The following is a 12,710-nucleotide window of genomic DNA, read 5'->3' on the forward strand; positions in this document are numbered from 1 at the left end:
TCTTTACTAATTAAGACAGCACCTTACAAAGTACAGTTGTTACATTAAATTGATGTGACCTATCCATCTGCTACTAGCACAAATGTTTGCGACAGTGGAAAGAGTTGTCAGAGAGGAAACATCCCAGGGTTTTATTACCGCTGCTAAAACCCAACATAACTCAATGCAAAGAAGTCTCATCCTGCCATTCAGTCTTCCTGCTGCTTACATTTTGGTCTCAGGAGATTTGATGGGACTGAGGATGTATTAATTTGGGATCATTTGGTTGCAAGAAAGAGAAACACATTAAATTAGCCCATGGGAAATTGCGGCTTTGCTCTGAAAGAGTATCTTGTCAGTTTTCCTCCATAGAAACCTGATGTACTTAGAAAGCAGCAAGTGTCCGAAAGTTCTATTACAAAAAAAAATGTTAATGAAATCAGATATCTCTGTGTAAAAGCTAAGGTGTAGCTGATGGAAATTAGTTGTTGGAAAGTGGTGAGTGGAGTGGAAGGAAGAAGAGTGAAAATAAACTTATGATACCAAATGGGGGCCAGGTGCAGTGGCTCACTCCTGTCATCCCAGCAGTTTGGGAGGCCAAGGCAGGCAGATCACCTAAGGTCAGGAGTTCAAGACTAGCCTGGCCAACATGGTGAAACCCCGTCTCTACTAAAAATACAAAAATTAGTTGAGTGTGGTGGTGGGCACCTGTAATCTCAGCTGCTCAGGAGGTTGAGGCAGGAGAATCGCTTGAACCCAGGAGGTGGAGGTTGCAGTGAGCCAAGACCACACCATTGCACTCCAGCCTGGGCACCAAGAGTAAGACTTCATCTCAAAAAAAAAAAAAAAAAAATGGGGAGAGAAGTGATACCATCAATAATTAATGAAATAAGAAAGGTTAAACTGGTAACAATTAAAGAACAAAAATGGTGATATAACTGGAGAAGGAGGTGGGGGACTGGGAAGGTAGATCATGGTATGTAGTGGTTAGCTACTGCTACATAACAAACTACCCCAAACTCAGTGGCTTGATACAATAATCATTTATCATTGTTCACCCATCTGCAGATGTGCTATAATTCAGCTGATCTAGGCTGGGTCTCGTCAGATTGCTTTGCTTCTTGTCTGCAAGTCTACAAGTCACTGGGATGGTGGTGCCCTACATCTTCTATCCTTCTCCCAAGACCAGCAGGCTAGCCATATGATGACAGAGGTACAAGAGAACAGAACCTACTGCACAAGCTTGCTCTTTTCTCTTTCTTCCTTCCTTCTTTTCTTTTCTTTTTTCTTTCTCTGTCTCTCTTTTTGATAAAGTCTTTCTCTGTCACCCAGGCTGGAGTGCAGTGGCACTACCTCGACTCACTGCAACTTCTGCCTCCCGGGTTCAAGGAATTATCCCACCTCAGCCTCCTGAGTAGCTGGGATTACAGGTGCATGCCACCATGCCCCACTAATTTTATGTATTTTTAGTAGACACGGGGTCTCATCATGTTGACCAGGCTGGTCTTGAACTCCTGGCCTCAAGTGATCCACCCACCTCAGCCTCCCAAAGTGCTGGGATTACAGGCATGAGCCACTGTGCCCAGAAACACAAGCATTTTTCTAACCCCTACTTACATCATGCCTGCAAACATCCCATTATCCAAAGCACATGATATGGCTGAGCCCAAAGTGAAAAACAAGGTATGTAAGTGGGCAAAACTGCAAAGCCACAAGGAAATGGGCCTGGAGATGGGTGGGGACGGAGTGAAGGCTTGGAACCAATGGGGGCAGGAAAGGTGGGTGGTGGTACAGGTGAACTAAATTCTCATCAACCAACGCAAAAGCCAATAGATTGTCTCCTTTAGGGTTGCTGGTGTAGTGGTTCAAGTTTACTACTTAGAGAAGCTGATTACCACTCAGAGAACTGAAAATTGAAAGAGGTGTTTCCTTCTGAAATGTAGCACTAAGACAGAGAGGGGGAAGTTAATGTTTACAAATCTTTTATTTGTTCTTTGATTTTTTTCTTTTTTTTTTTTTTTTTGACAGAGTCCTGCTCTGTTGCCCAGGCTGGAGTGCAGTGGCACGATCTTGGCTCATTGCAACATCCACCTCACGGGTTTAAATGATTCTCCTGCCTCAGCCTCCTGAGTAGCTGGGATTACAGGCACATGCCACCACGCCCAGCTAATTTTATTTTTTACTTTTAGTACAGATGGGGTTTCACCACGTTGGTCAAGCTGGTCTCGAACTCCTAACTTGTGATCCTCCCTCTTCAGCCTCCCAAAGTACTGGGATTACAGGCATAAGCCACTGTGCCTGGCCTGAAATTTTTTTTTTTTTTTTTTTTTTTTTTTGAGATGGAGTTTTACTCTTGTTGCCCAGGCTGGAGTGCAGTGGCGCAATCTCAGTTCACTGCAACCTCTGCCTCCTGGGTTCAAGAGTTTCTCCTGCCTCAGCCTCCTGAGTAGCTGGGATTAAAAGCACCAACCACTACACCAGTTACTTTTTGTATTTTTAGTAGAGATGGGGTTTCACCATGTTGGCCAGGCTGGTCTTGAACTCCTGACCTCAAGTGATCCACCCGCCTCGGCCTACCAAAGTGCTGGGATTACAGGTGTGAGCCACTGCACCCAGCCCTGAGTTTTTTAACTGTATGTAATTATTAAAGATATGTTTTAAATTAATTAAAAATTTAAATACAGACACTGCCCACTATGTACAATACAGCAGATCAAAGACTGAAAAGGCATAGTCTTCTCCCTCAAGGAGTTCCCAGGATCCTGAGGAAGGTGGGCTCTAAACAAAGAGCAGCAACACTGCTGTTAAACAAGAGAGAACAATGCTAGTGCAGTAAAAAGGAGAAGGGCACTCAGTCCCTAGATTGATCAGGGAAGACAGCAGAGGCAGGGACATTCCAACTGAGCCTTACAGTACAGGAGCCTGAGAACAGCTTCTTTCTCCTGCCCCAAAGCTTTAGAAATGGAGAACTACTTGTTTAAGCCTATAGCTGCCCTAGAAAGGAAAAAGGAGTGCCCTTGGTGGGTGAGTATATTAGTCCATTTTCACACTGCAATGAAGAAATACTTGAGACTGGGAAATTTATAAAGAAAAGAGGTTTAATTGGCTCATGTTTCTGTAGGCTGTATAGGAAACATAGCGACTTCTGCTTCTGGGGAGGCTTCAAGAAGCTTCCAATCATGGCGGAAAGTGAAGGGAGAGAGAGGCACTTCAAATGGCCAGAGCAGGAGGGAGACAGCAGGGAGGTGCTACACACTTTTAAACAACCGGATCTCGTGAGAATTATATCATGAATACAGCACCAAAGGAATGGTGCTAAACCATTTATGAAGGATCCACTCCCGCGATCCGGTCAGCTTCCACCAGGTCCCACCTCCAACATTGGGGATTACAATTTGACATGAGATTTTTGCAGTCATAAATCCAAACTACATCAGTGGGTAATTATGGTAAATAGCCCAAATGCAAGGGGTATTCAACTGAAGAAGACACCCACAGCCTGAAATGTACTCAGAAAGCTGCTGCAACACTTATGGGCATATACCCCAAAGAATGGAAAGCAGGAATTCAAAGACATGCTTGTACACCTATGCTCATGGCAGTCTTACTCACAATAACCCACAGGGCAGAAGCAAACTAAGTGTCCACCAACTAGAAGAATGGATAAACCAAACGTGATAGATGCATACAATGGAATATTATGCAACTTAAGAAAGAAAGAAATCCTGGCACAGGCTACCACATGGATGAGCCTTCAAGACATGATGCTAAGTGAAATAAGCCAGTCACAAAAGGACAAATGCTGTGTGATTTCACTTCCATGAAGTACCTAGAGTAGTTGAATTCATAAGACAGAAAGTAGAAGGTGGTTTCCAGAGGCCTGGGGAGGGGAATGGGGAATTATTGTCTAATGGGAATGGAGTTTCAGTTGGGGAAGATGAAAAAGTTTCAGAGATGGATGATGGTAATGGTGGCACAGCAATGAAAATTTACTTAGTGCTACTAAAGTGTATACTTTAAAATGGTTAAAATGGCAAATTTTATGTTATATGCATCCTGCCACAATGAAAAAAAAAAAGCCGGGGGGAAGGTAAGCTATGAGGAAGCTGGACGAGGGCTGTGGGGAGCTTGCAGCTGGGAGGCATGGTATACAAGCAGGAGGGCACTGAGGGTGTCTATTCTCAGGGGATAACGTGGAGCTTCCCAGGAGGGGCCTGGACAAGTCAAATCGCACCTCCTGCTGAGGCAGGGGAGTGTGGGCCACTCAGTTGGAGAGGCAGCAAGATTCCATGCAGCTTAAGAAAGAAAAAAATTCTGGCACAGGCTACCACATGGAAGGACTTTCGAGACATGATGCTAAGTGAAATAAGTCAGTCACATAAGAACAAATACTGTGTGATTTCACTTACATGAAGTACCTGGAGTATTTAAATTCATAAAACAGAAAGTAGAAGGTGGTTTCCAGAGGCCTGGGGAGGGGAATGGGGAGCAAGATCCCATTCATGTAAGGGAGATAAAACACTAAACAAGACCATGCTCCCATAGGAACACTCGTATTTCCTAGAAGATCTGGAAGCGTACTCCTGACTGTGTTTGTCTTTGGGGAAAGGCTTGAAACCTGTAGGGGAAAAACTTGAAACCTGTAGTAAAAGGAATGTTTAGCATTACCTGAATGTTTGGATATTTTAACACCAAGAATGTATTTGGGCATTCATACAAGAGTAACTTAAGTTTAAATGTGAAAAGTTGGCTAGGTGCAGTGGCTCACACCTGTAATCCCTGTGTTTTGGGAGGGTGAGACAGGAGGATTCCTTGGGCAACATAGCAAGACTTTGTCTCTACAAAACTAAAAAATAATTAGCCAGATGTGGTGGCACATGCCTGTAGTCCCAGCTACTCGGGAGGTAGAGGCAAGAGGATTGCTTGAGCCCAGCTTTTCAAGGCTGCAGTGAACTGTGATCTCACTACTGCACTCCAGCCTGGGGGAGAGAGTGAGATCCTCTCTCAAAAAAAAAAAAAGAAAAAAGAAAACAGAAAACAAGAAAGAAAAGGATAGTGCAATAGTTTCTTAGTCTTAAGCACACACATTAACAAAAATAGTAGGGTCTATTTTATTTGACAACATCCACCAAAAGTTTAAGTTCTATTAGTTTTCATATACTTAAAAACATTCCCTTGGAAACATCACCTTGACATATCTTGGGGGAACACAGAATGTGGAGAATCGTTTCTGTTGCTCTCCCCCACCCCACCCCATGCCAACATTCTGCATCTCTGTGCTGAACATCAGGAAGCCGCCAGCCTTGTCAGCCTTCACATTACTCCTGCCCTGTCCCTGCTGTAGATCAGCAGCCTGTCTCAGCCTATTGGAACTCCCCCTTGGTGTGTTGGAGACATTGAGACGTTGTGAGAAAAGTGTGGAACCAGGAGTCAAGGAAGCTTCAGTCTTGGCTCGGGCTACTTATTTATTGCTCAAAGCTGGCTTTTCATTTAAATATCTGTGTTTCTGTTCCCTTGTTTAAAAAATGTTATAGTATATGGCTATCGTAAGGTTGTTGCAAAAACTCAAAGGAGAATACAAACATTTAAGACAGTCTGCGTGGGCCAGCATGGCGGCTCAGGCCTGTAATCTCAGTACTTTGGGGGGCTGAGGTGGGAGGATTTCTCGAACCCAGGAGGAGACTAGGCTACATTTAGCCATGTTCATGCCATGGCACCCCAGCCTAGAGCCTGGGTGACAAAGCAAGAGTTTATCTCCAAAAAAAAAAGGCTTTTTTTTTTTAAGTTCTGGGATACATGTGCAGAACCTACATTTTTGTTACATAGGTATACATGTGCTTTGGTGGTTTGCTGCACCTATCAACCTGTCATCCAGGTTTTAAACCTTGTATGCATTAGGAATTTGTTCTAATGCTCTCTCTCCCCTTGCCCCCCACCCCAACCCCCAACAGGCCCCAGTTTGTGATGTTCCCCTCCCTATGTCGGTGTGTTCTCATTATTCAACTTCCGCTTATGAGTGAGAACATGCCGTGCCTGGTTTTCTGTTCACCTGTTAGTTTGCTGAGGATGATGGTTTCCAGCTTCATCCATGTCCCTGCAAAGGACATGAACTCATTCTTATAAAAAAGAGATTTTGTTTCTGGGAAATAAATACTGAAGAGTAGCCTCAAATGGGCAATGGTTTGGATGTGATACTTGCATCTCCAACTAAGTTGAAAACATATCCAAGTCATTGTCCACCGCGGCTCCCACAAAGCTTTCAGACTTGTCTTCGCTGGTGATCTTGCTTTGATGTGCTATGAAAGGCTGTCCCAGCAGATGGCAGAAGAGAACTGAGTCAGGAAAAACCAGCATGGGCATTTCAGTGTGAACTGGGTAAAGCCTCTGCACCTTAATGTCCCTGCCGCAGTAGCTCTACACATTGACTTCACAACCGCTACTGAAATTCCCTAATAAAGGTGGCTCAGCAAAGGCATGAGGGTTACCACTCTACCCAGACACCATGTCACTGAGACTCAGGAAGAATATTCATTTCCTGAGCACTTCCGTAGTACTGGAAATGGGGATGAATACAAAATAGTCCCTGTCCCCCCAGAGTTCACAGTCCATCTGAGATCAAATAAGGACAGAACAATTTGCATTTTGCCAGTCTGTCCTCTAATGACAATAATTTCCTGAATGTTTTCAGGTTGCCTGCTTTAGCCATATGTTCTTCTCTGGCCGCTTCTCTCCAGCCCCAGCCTCTAGTCCAACTCATCATCTCTGGCCTGGGCTACAGCAACAACCTCCTAAGGGAGCTGCCTCTGCTCTTATCCACCTGCAGTTTATTCTCACCGTATAGACAAGGTAATCTTTTGAAAATGCAAATACAATTACACTGCACACCATCTACTCAAAAGATCCAATGGCTTTGTATTGACCTCATAATAATACCCCTACCCTGAATCTTACTTATAAGGCTTTTTGTGATCCGATTCCTGTTTTTCTTCTAACTTATCTCACCCTGTCCTCCAGCAATCAACTCAAGAGACTGACTTTCAGTTTCCCAAATGATTTTTATCCCCTCCTGGATTTACCCAAATTGCTTTTCTCTCTACCTAAAATGTCTTAAAACTAAAACTCACTCCCTCCCATCTACCCATCCTCCTTAACTTGGCTAACTAGTATTTATTCTTCAGCTCTCGGGTTAGATGTCCTTTCTTTTGGGAAACTATCCCTGACAGTACAAGGCTGGGTTGAATAACCCTCCTGGGTACTCCAGAGCACCCTCTGCTTCCATTCGCCTCGCATTTATCATATTTCTTCGTAATGAGTTTGTGTGTCTTCCCCGTCTACTGTAAGCTCCTAGCACATGAGGACTTCCTCTCACACAGCAATGTATCCCCATTTCTTCACACAGATCTTGGTACAGAGCAGCACTCGGTCAAAACTTATCAAGTAAATGAATAAATAAATTATAAAACACAACTGATACCATCCGATAAGTCATAAAATTCTTGGGGCACAACGTCTTAGGAGAGTAGATCATTCTGTGTGTATCAGCCATATCCTTTATTTATTTATTTATTTATTTATTTACTGGTTTTTTGTTTGTTTGTTTGAGACGGAGTCTCACTCTGTCACCCAGGCTGGAATGCAATGACATGATCTTGGCTCACTGCAACTTCCGCCTCCCAGGTTCAAGGGATTCTCCTGAGTAGCTGGGACTACAGCCACCCACCACCACACCCGGTTAATTTTTGAATTTTTAGTAGAGATGGGGTTTCGCCATGTTGGCCAGGTTGGTCTCGAACTCCTGACCTCGTGATCTGCCCGCCTTGGCCTTCCAATGTGCTGGGATTACAGGTGTGAGCCACCATGCCTGGCCAGCCATATCGCTTTTCATCAAGATGTTGTCAACCATATGCTCTTGAACCAAGTTGTTACCAGGCATGGTGGCTCACACCTGTAACCTCAGCACTTTGGAAGGCCAAGGCAGGAGGATTGCTTGGGCTCAGGAGTTCAAGACCAGCTTGGGCAACACAGGGAGATCCCATCTTTACAAAAATCATTTAAAAATACTAGCTGGGCGTGGTAGTATGCACCTGTGGTCCCAGCTACTCAGGCGACTGAGGCGGGAGAATCGTCTGAGCCCAGGAGGTGGAGGCTGCAGTGAGCCATGATTGCACCACTGCACTCCAACCTGAGCGACACAGCAAGACCCTGTCTCAAAATAACAAAACATAACAAAGACAAGTCACCGTTGTTTTATGCAGACAGGCTTTGAACTAGTCAATCTTCTCATCCACAGCAAAGGAGTTCTGAAACAAACAAACAAAAGCAGTTTTTACTTTTCACAGTGTTTCTCGTGTCATCCCAGGTGATTAAAATGAAAAGGCTTTAATGAAGGGACTATTCACAGAGTTTCTGGACTGGATATGGTAACAAACAAGGCTAGAGATTAGCAGTGCTGAGAAGCTATTACCACCCTCCCTGCTTCCAGGGCCTATTGAGACAAGGGAAAGAAACACTTATCAGAGCCCAGTGAGTAAGAGTTGTACCTAGGATGCAGCTACAGCCAGATATAGCATGCCAAAGCAGGAAGAGAGCTGGGAAGAGCTACGCTGACCTCTGTTTGAATCCAGCCCTCCCATCTTCCCACAGAGCCTCCCACTGGCTGAACCTGAAAGCTAGCTGGGGAGAAAGCCTAGACAGTGGAGTCCACTGGACTTAGCAGAGCAGGGCAGAGCATGAAGCTGGGAGGGACCCTAGGCACACAAATAACCAGCATCAAACATTATCCATTGTCTTCCTGCTATGATAGGTGAGGACTCAGCTCCCTTACCCACCCCCACCCCCAATATAGTTCTGGCACTATATTTGGAAGCTGTATTTTAATAAGCACCTCAGCCAGCACCTGTGAAAGCAGGACTGCATCATCTCTATGTCCTTAGAAAAATGTAATTAAGAAATAGAAAATACAGAGATTTAATTATTAAATAATTTAAATGCACAGAAAAATCCGGAAATAAATATTACAGACACCCATTTGTGGTCAACTCAGATGTAACACATCAACTTTTAGTTATGTGTTGTTTAAGAGTTGTTATTTTTTGTTTTTTAAGGAAAAAATCAGATACAGTTAAGATCACTCTCATAGGGCGGGTGCAGTGGCTCATGCCTATAATCCCAGCAGTTAGGGAGGCCAAGGCAGGCAGATCACTTGAGGCTGGGAGTTCAAGACCAGCCTGGCCAACATGATGAAACCCTGTCTTCACAAAAAAAAAAAGAAATACAAAAATTAACCAGGAGTGGTTGCACACACCTGTAATCACGTTACTTGGGAGGCTGAGGCATGAGAAGGCACGAGAATCACTTGAACCTGGGAGGTGGAGGTTGCAGTGAGCTGAGATTATGCCACTGCACTCCAGCCAGGGCGATGGTGTGAGACCCTGTCTCAAAATAAATAAATAAATAAAATTAAATAAATAAATAAATAAAAATATTTACTCTCATCTCTTTCTCCCATTCCTCCCCTCTCTCATCTCCAGAAATAAACACTATCAAGTTGGTGTGTATTCTTCCATCTATAATTTTGCTACATATATTTGTATCTATAAACAATATATAACATTGTTTTATGTCATTTTTTAAATTTAAAAACTGGTCTTTTACTATGATATCCTTTTGCATCTTATTTTATAAGCGCAGTACAATGTATCTGAGACTTGTTTGTATTGCTACTATAGATGTAATTAGTTTGTTTCGACTTCTATATGGTTTTCCATTTTATAGATACTTACATTCCCTGTGATTGCCAATATAGTGAAACGTATTTTCACTGTTTATTTTGTGTATTTCTACTCACACTTTTCATTTCCTAGCCCTTTGTTGGAAAACGGAGGGTACCTTGTTTTCTTTATTCCCTCTATTTTCCCCTAACCATTTAAGAAGTTATAGATTTTTTTTTTCTTAAATTATATTTTAGAATGGGCTTGGTGGCTCAAGCCTATGAACCCAGCCCTTTGGGAGGCTGAGGTGGGCAGATCGTTTGAGCCCAGGAGTTCAAGACCAGTATGAGCAACGTGACAAAACCCCATCTCTACAAAAAAAATACAAAAATTAGCTGGGCGTAAGGGTGCACACCTGTAGTCCCAGCTACTCAGGAGGCTGAGGCAGGAGGATCTCTTAAGCCTTACAGGCTGCAGTGAGCCAAAATCTCACCACTGCACTCCAGCCTGGGCAACAAGAGCAAGACTCTACCTCAAAAAAAAAAAAAAAATTATTTCTGAACCACTTGATGATATGTTATGCATACTGTGCTCTTTACCCCTAAATACTTCAGTGTGCATTTCCTAAGAGTACAGACACTCTCTTGTATAACCCTCAGCTCAGTTATCAACTTTAATAAATTTAACGATGGTACATTTTTATTAATCTTCCATTCTTCTCCTGGTTTCTTCATTCGGCCTGGTAATGTCCTTTATCACATTCTTCCCCCATCTCCCCACCTCAAGTACACAACCCAATCTCTTCTCAGGCATTGCATTTAGTTGTTATATATTTTAAGCCTTCTTGAATCTGGACTATTCATGTAGCTTCTGACTTTTATTACATTGACAGTTTTATTATACTCCTTTCCCCCAAATTTTTAAATACAGTATTTCTCATTTTGTTGTCTGATATTTCTTTATTAGATTCGGGTTATTCATTTTTGCCCAGAATATCACATAGGTGATGTTGGATCCTCAGAGTATCACACATTTAGAGTCACATGATATTCTTGGAGGGATCGCGGGGGGCAGGCAGGAATTTTAAAAATGTATTCTCTTTGTGATTTTGCCTAAATGTTTATTTTTTCTTAGTTGTGACTTGTTATGATTCCCAAATCTGAAGATTCATATTCATATTTATATATATATATTTTTTTGAGATGGTGTCTCGCTCTGTCACCCAGGCTGGTATGCAGTGGTGGGATCTCTGCTCACTGGAACCTCCACCTCCTGGGTTCAAGTCATTCTCTTGCCTCAGCCTCCTGAGTAGCTGGGATTACAGGTGTGCGCCACCATGCCTGGCTAATTTTTATATTTGCCACCTGGTCTCGAACTCGGGCCTCTGGTGATCCACCCGCCTTGGCCTCCCAAAGTGCTGGGATCACAGGGGTGAACCACTGCACCTGACCTGAAGATTCATATTTGACTAGTGTTTTCATTAAGCAGGACCCAAAGGAGTATAAGAACAAAAAAACTAACTTTATTATTTCTCCCCACCCCTTCAAACTTCTCTGCAGTTTCTTTCCTATTCTGCCATAAAATCTCAAATAAGCTAATAATTACATAATTTGGGACTAGTCCAATGTAATATGAATAATATAAATTTATTCCAGTTCAAATCTTCCTTTCCACAGCGCTAAAAACAGGCATCTTGGCCCATCATTAGTGAAAGTGCAGCTCAGGGTACAGCCATCACCTGTCACTCTGCTGCCAGGCAGGAACAGCTCCAACCATGGCCTCCTGATTTTAGACTTTTCAGGCATGAGTCATAGAGCTGCCCTAGACCCTCCAACTTCAGAAGACAAATGTCAAGCTAGCCAGGGAGTATCAGTGAAATCACTTTCCTCTGACTTAAAATGACTCCTGCTCTTCCTCCACAACTGTCATAAGAACATGGTACATCAGTAGAACAAACTTCTCAAAATTCCATCCGGGTGACCCATACTAGATGACCTCAAAGATTTCTTCCACCTTCACGTGTTATTACCGGATGAGAAAAAAGAAAAGTAGGGAACATTTCTGTTTCTTTAAAACAATTCCCTAATCTGGTATGTAAGTATGTTGCTTTTCCATCAGAAGGTTTAATTTTTAATAATCTAAGCTATGGTAAGAATTTCAATAATTCAAATAAGCTTTCAGGTGAAACAATATGGGATGAGAACAGGCTGAAGTTCCCCTTTCCTTTTCCCCAAAGTCTATCATTACACTCACAGCGCCAGCCATGTGGCTTGCTCATCATACTTAATGACAGCGGCGTTCTAGAAGGTTTTGGAGTAGTCTCTGGTTCTCCAGTCTATGGCCAGTAAGCTCATCAGGAATCAAAACTTCTCAAAATTAGCCTGATTTGCTCATTCCACAATGCATACATGAATCAACATATCACATTATACCCTACAAATATATACAATTATCTTTTGTCAATTAAAAATAAAGCCCAAAAAAGGAAGAAAAGTAAACACTCTAGTTCTTACAGCTGTTCTCTCAGTGGTCCAGACACTGTTGGCCGCCTCTAAATTTCCTCATATATTCCTATGAAATAATGTTAAGTGAAGAAAATGGAAGAGGCACCAAGACAGAAAAATAGGCAAAGAGAACAGAATAAGAAGCCTAAAAACAAACCCACCCCCATATAAGTGGCAACTTGAAACTAGACAACAGTGGTGTTAAACACTGGGGAAAGAAAACACAATTGAAAATATAGTACCAGGACAATTGGCTTCATGAAGAAAATGATAAAAAATGAGACCCTATCTCACATATAACAACTTGCAAATGTGAAAAAAACACTTCTAGCACTTTGGGAAGAAAATAGAGGAAAATGTAATTTTATGATATTATGGTAAAAAAGCACTTCATAAGGCAGCAAAAACACAAAGAGAACAATTGTTAAATTTCACAAATTAAAATTCTAATATTTGTATAAAAAAAGGAGCTCATAGCAAAAATAAAAGGTCAGCCACAGATAAGCATATAATAAAG

The 12,710-nt window shown here is 42.5% G+C and overlaps 1 long non-coding RNA gene across 1 annotated transcript; it reads right to left on the bottom strand.

Annotated features, from left to right (window-relative positions):
• Positions 1-7,715: 7,715 nt before the first annotated feature.
• On the bottom strand, positions 7,716-9,406 carry LOC126959101 (uncharacterized). The gene is made up of 2 exons (XR_007727479.1): positions 9,284-9,406; positions 7,716-8,279 (listed from the first exon to the last, which is right to left on the bottom strand). It is a non-coding gene; the product is annotated as an uncharacterized LOC126959101 (long non-coding RNA).
• Between the last annotated feature and the right edge of the window lie 3,304 nt (positions 9,407-12,710).

The sequence above is a fragment of the Macaca thibetana genome, chromosome 7 (assembly GCF_024542745.1).
Source record: "Macaca thibetana thibetana isolate TM-01 chromosome 7, ASM2454274v1, whole genome shotgun sequence".
NCBI lineage: Eukaryota > Metazoa > Chordata > Mammalia > Primates > Cercopithecidae > Macaca > Macaca thibetana.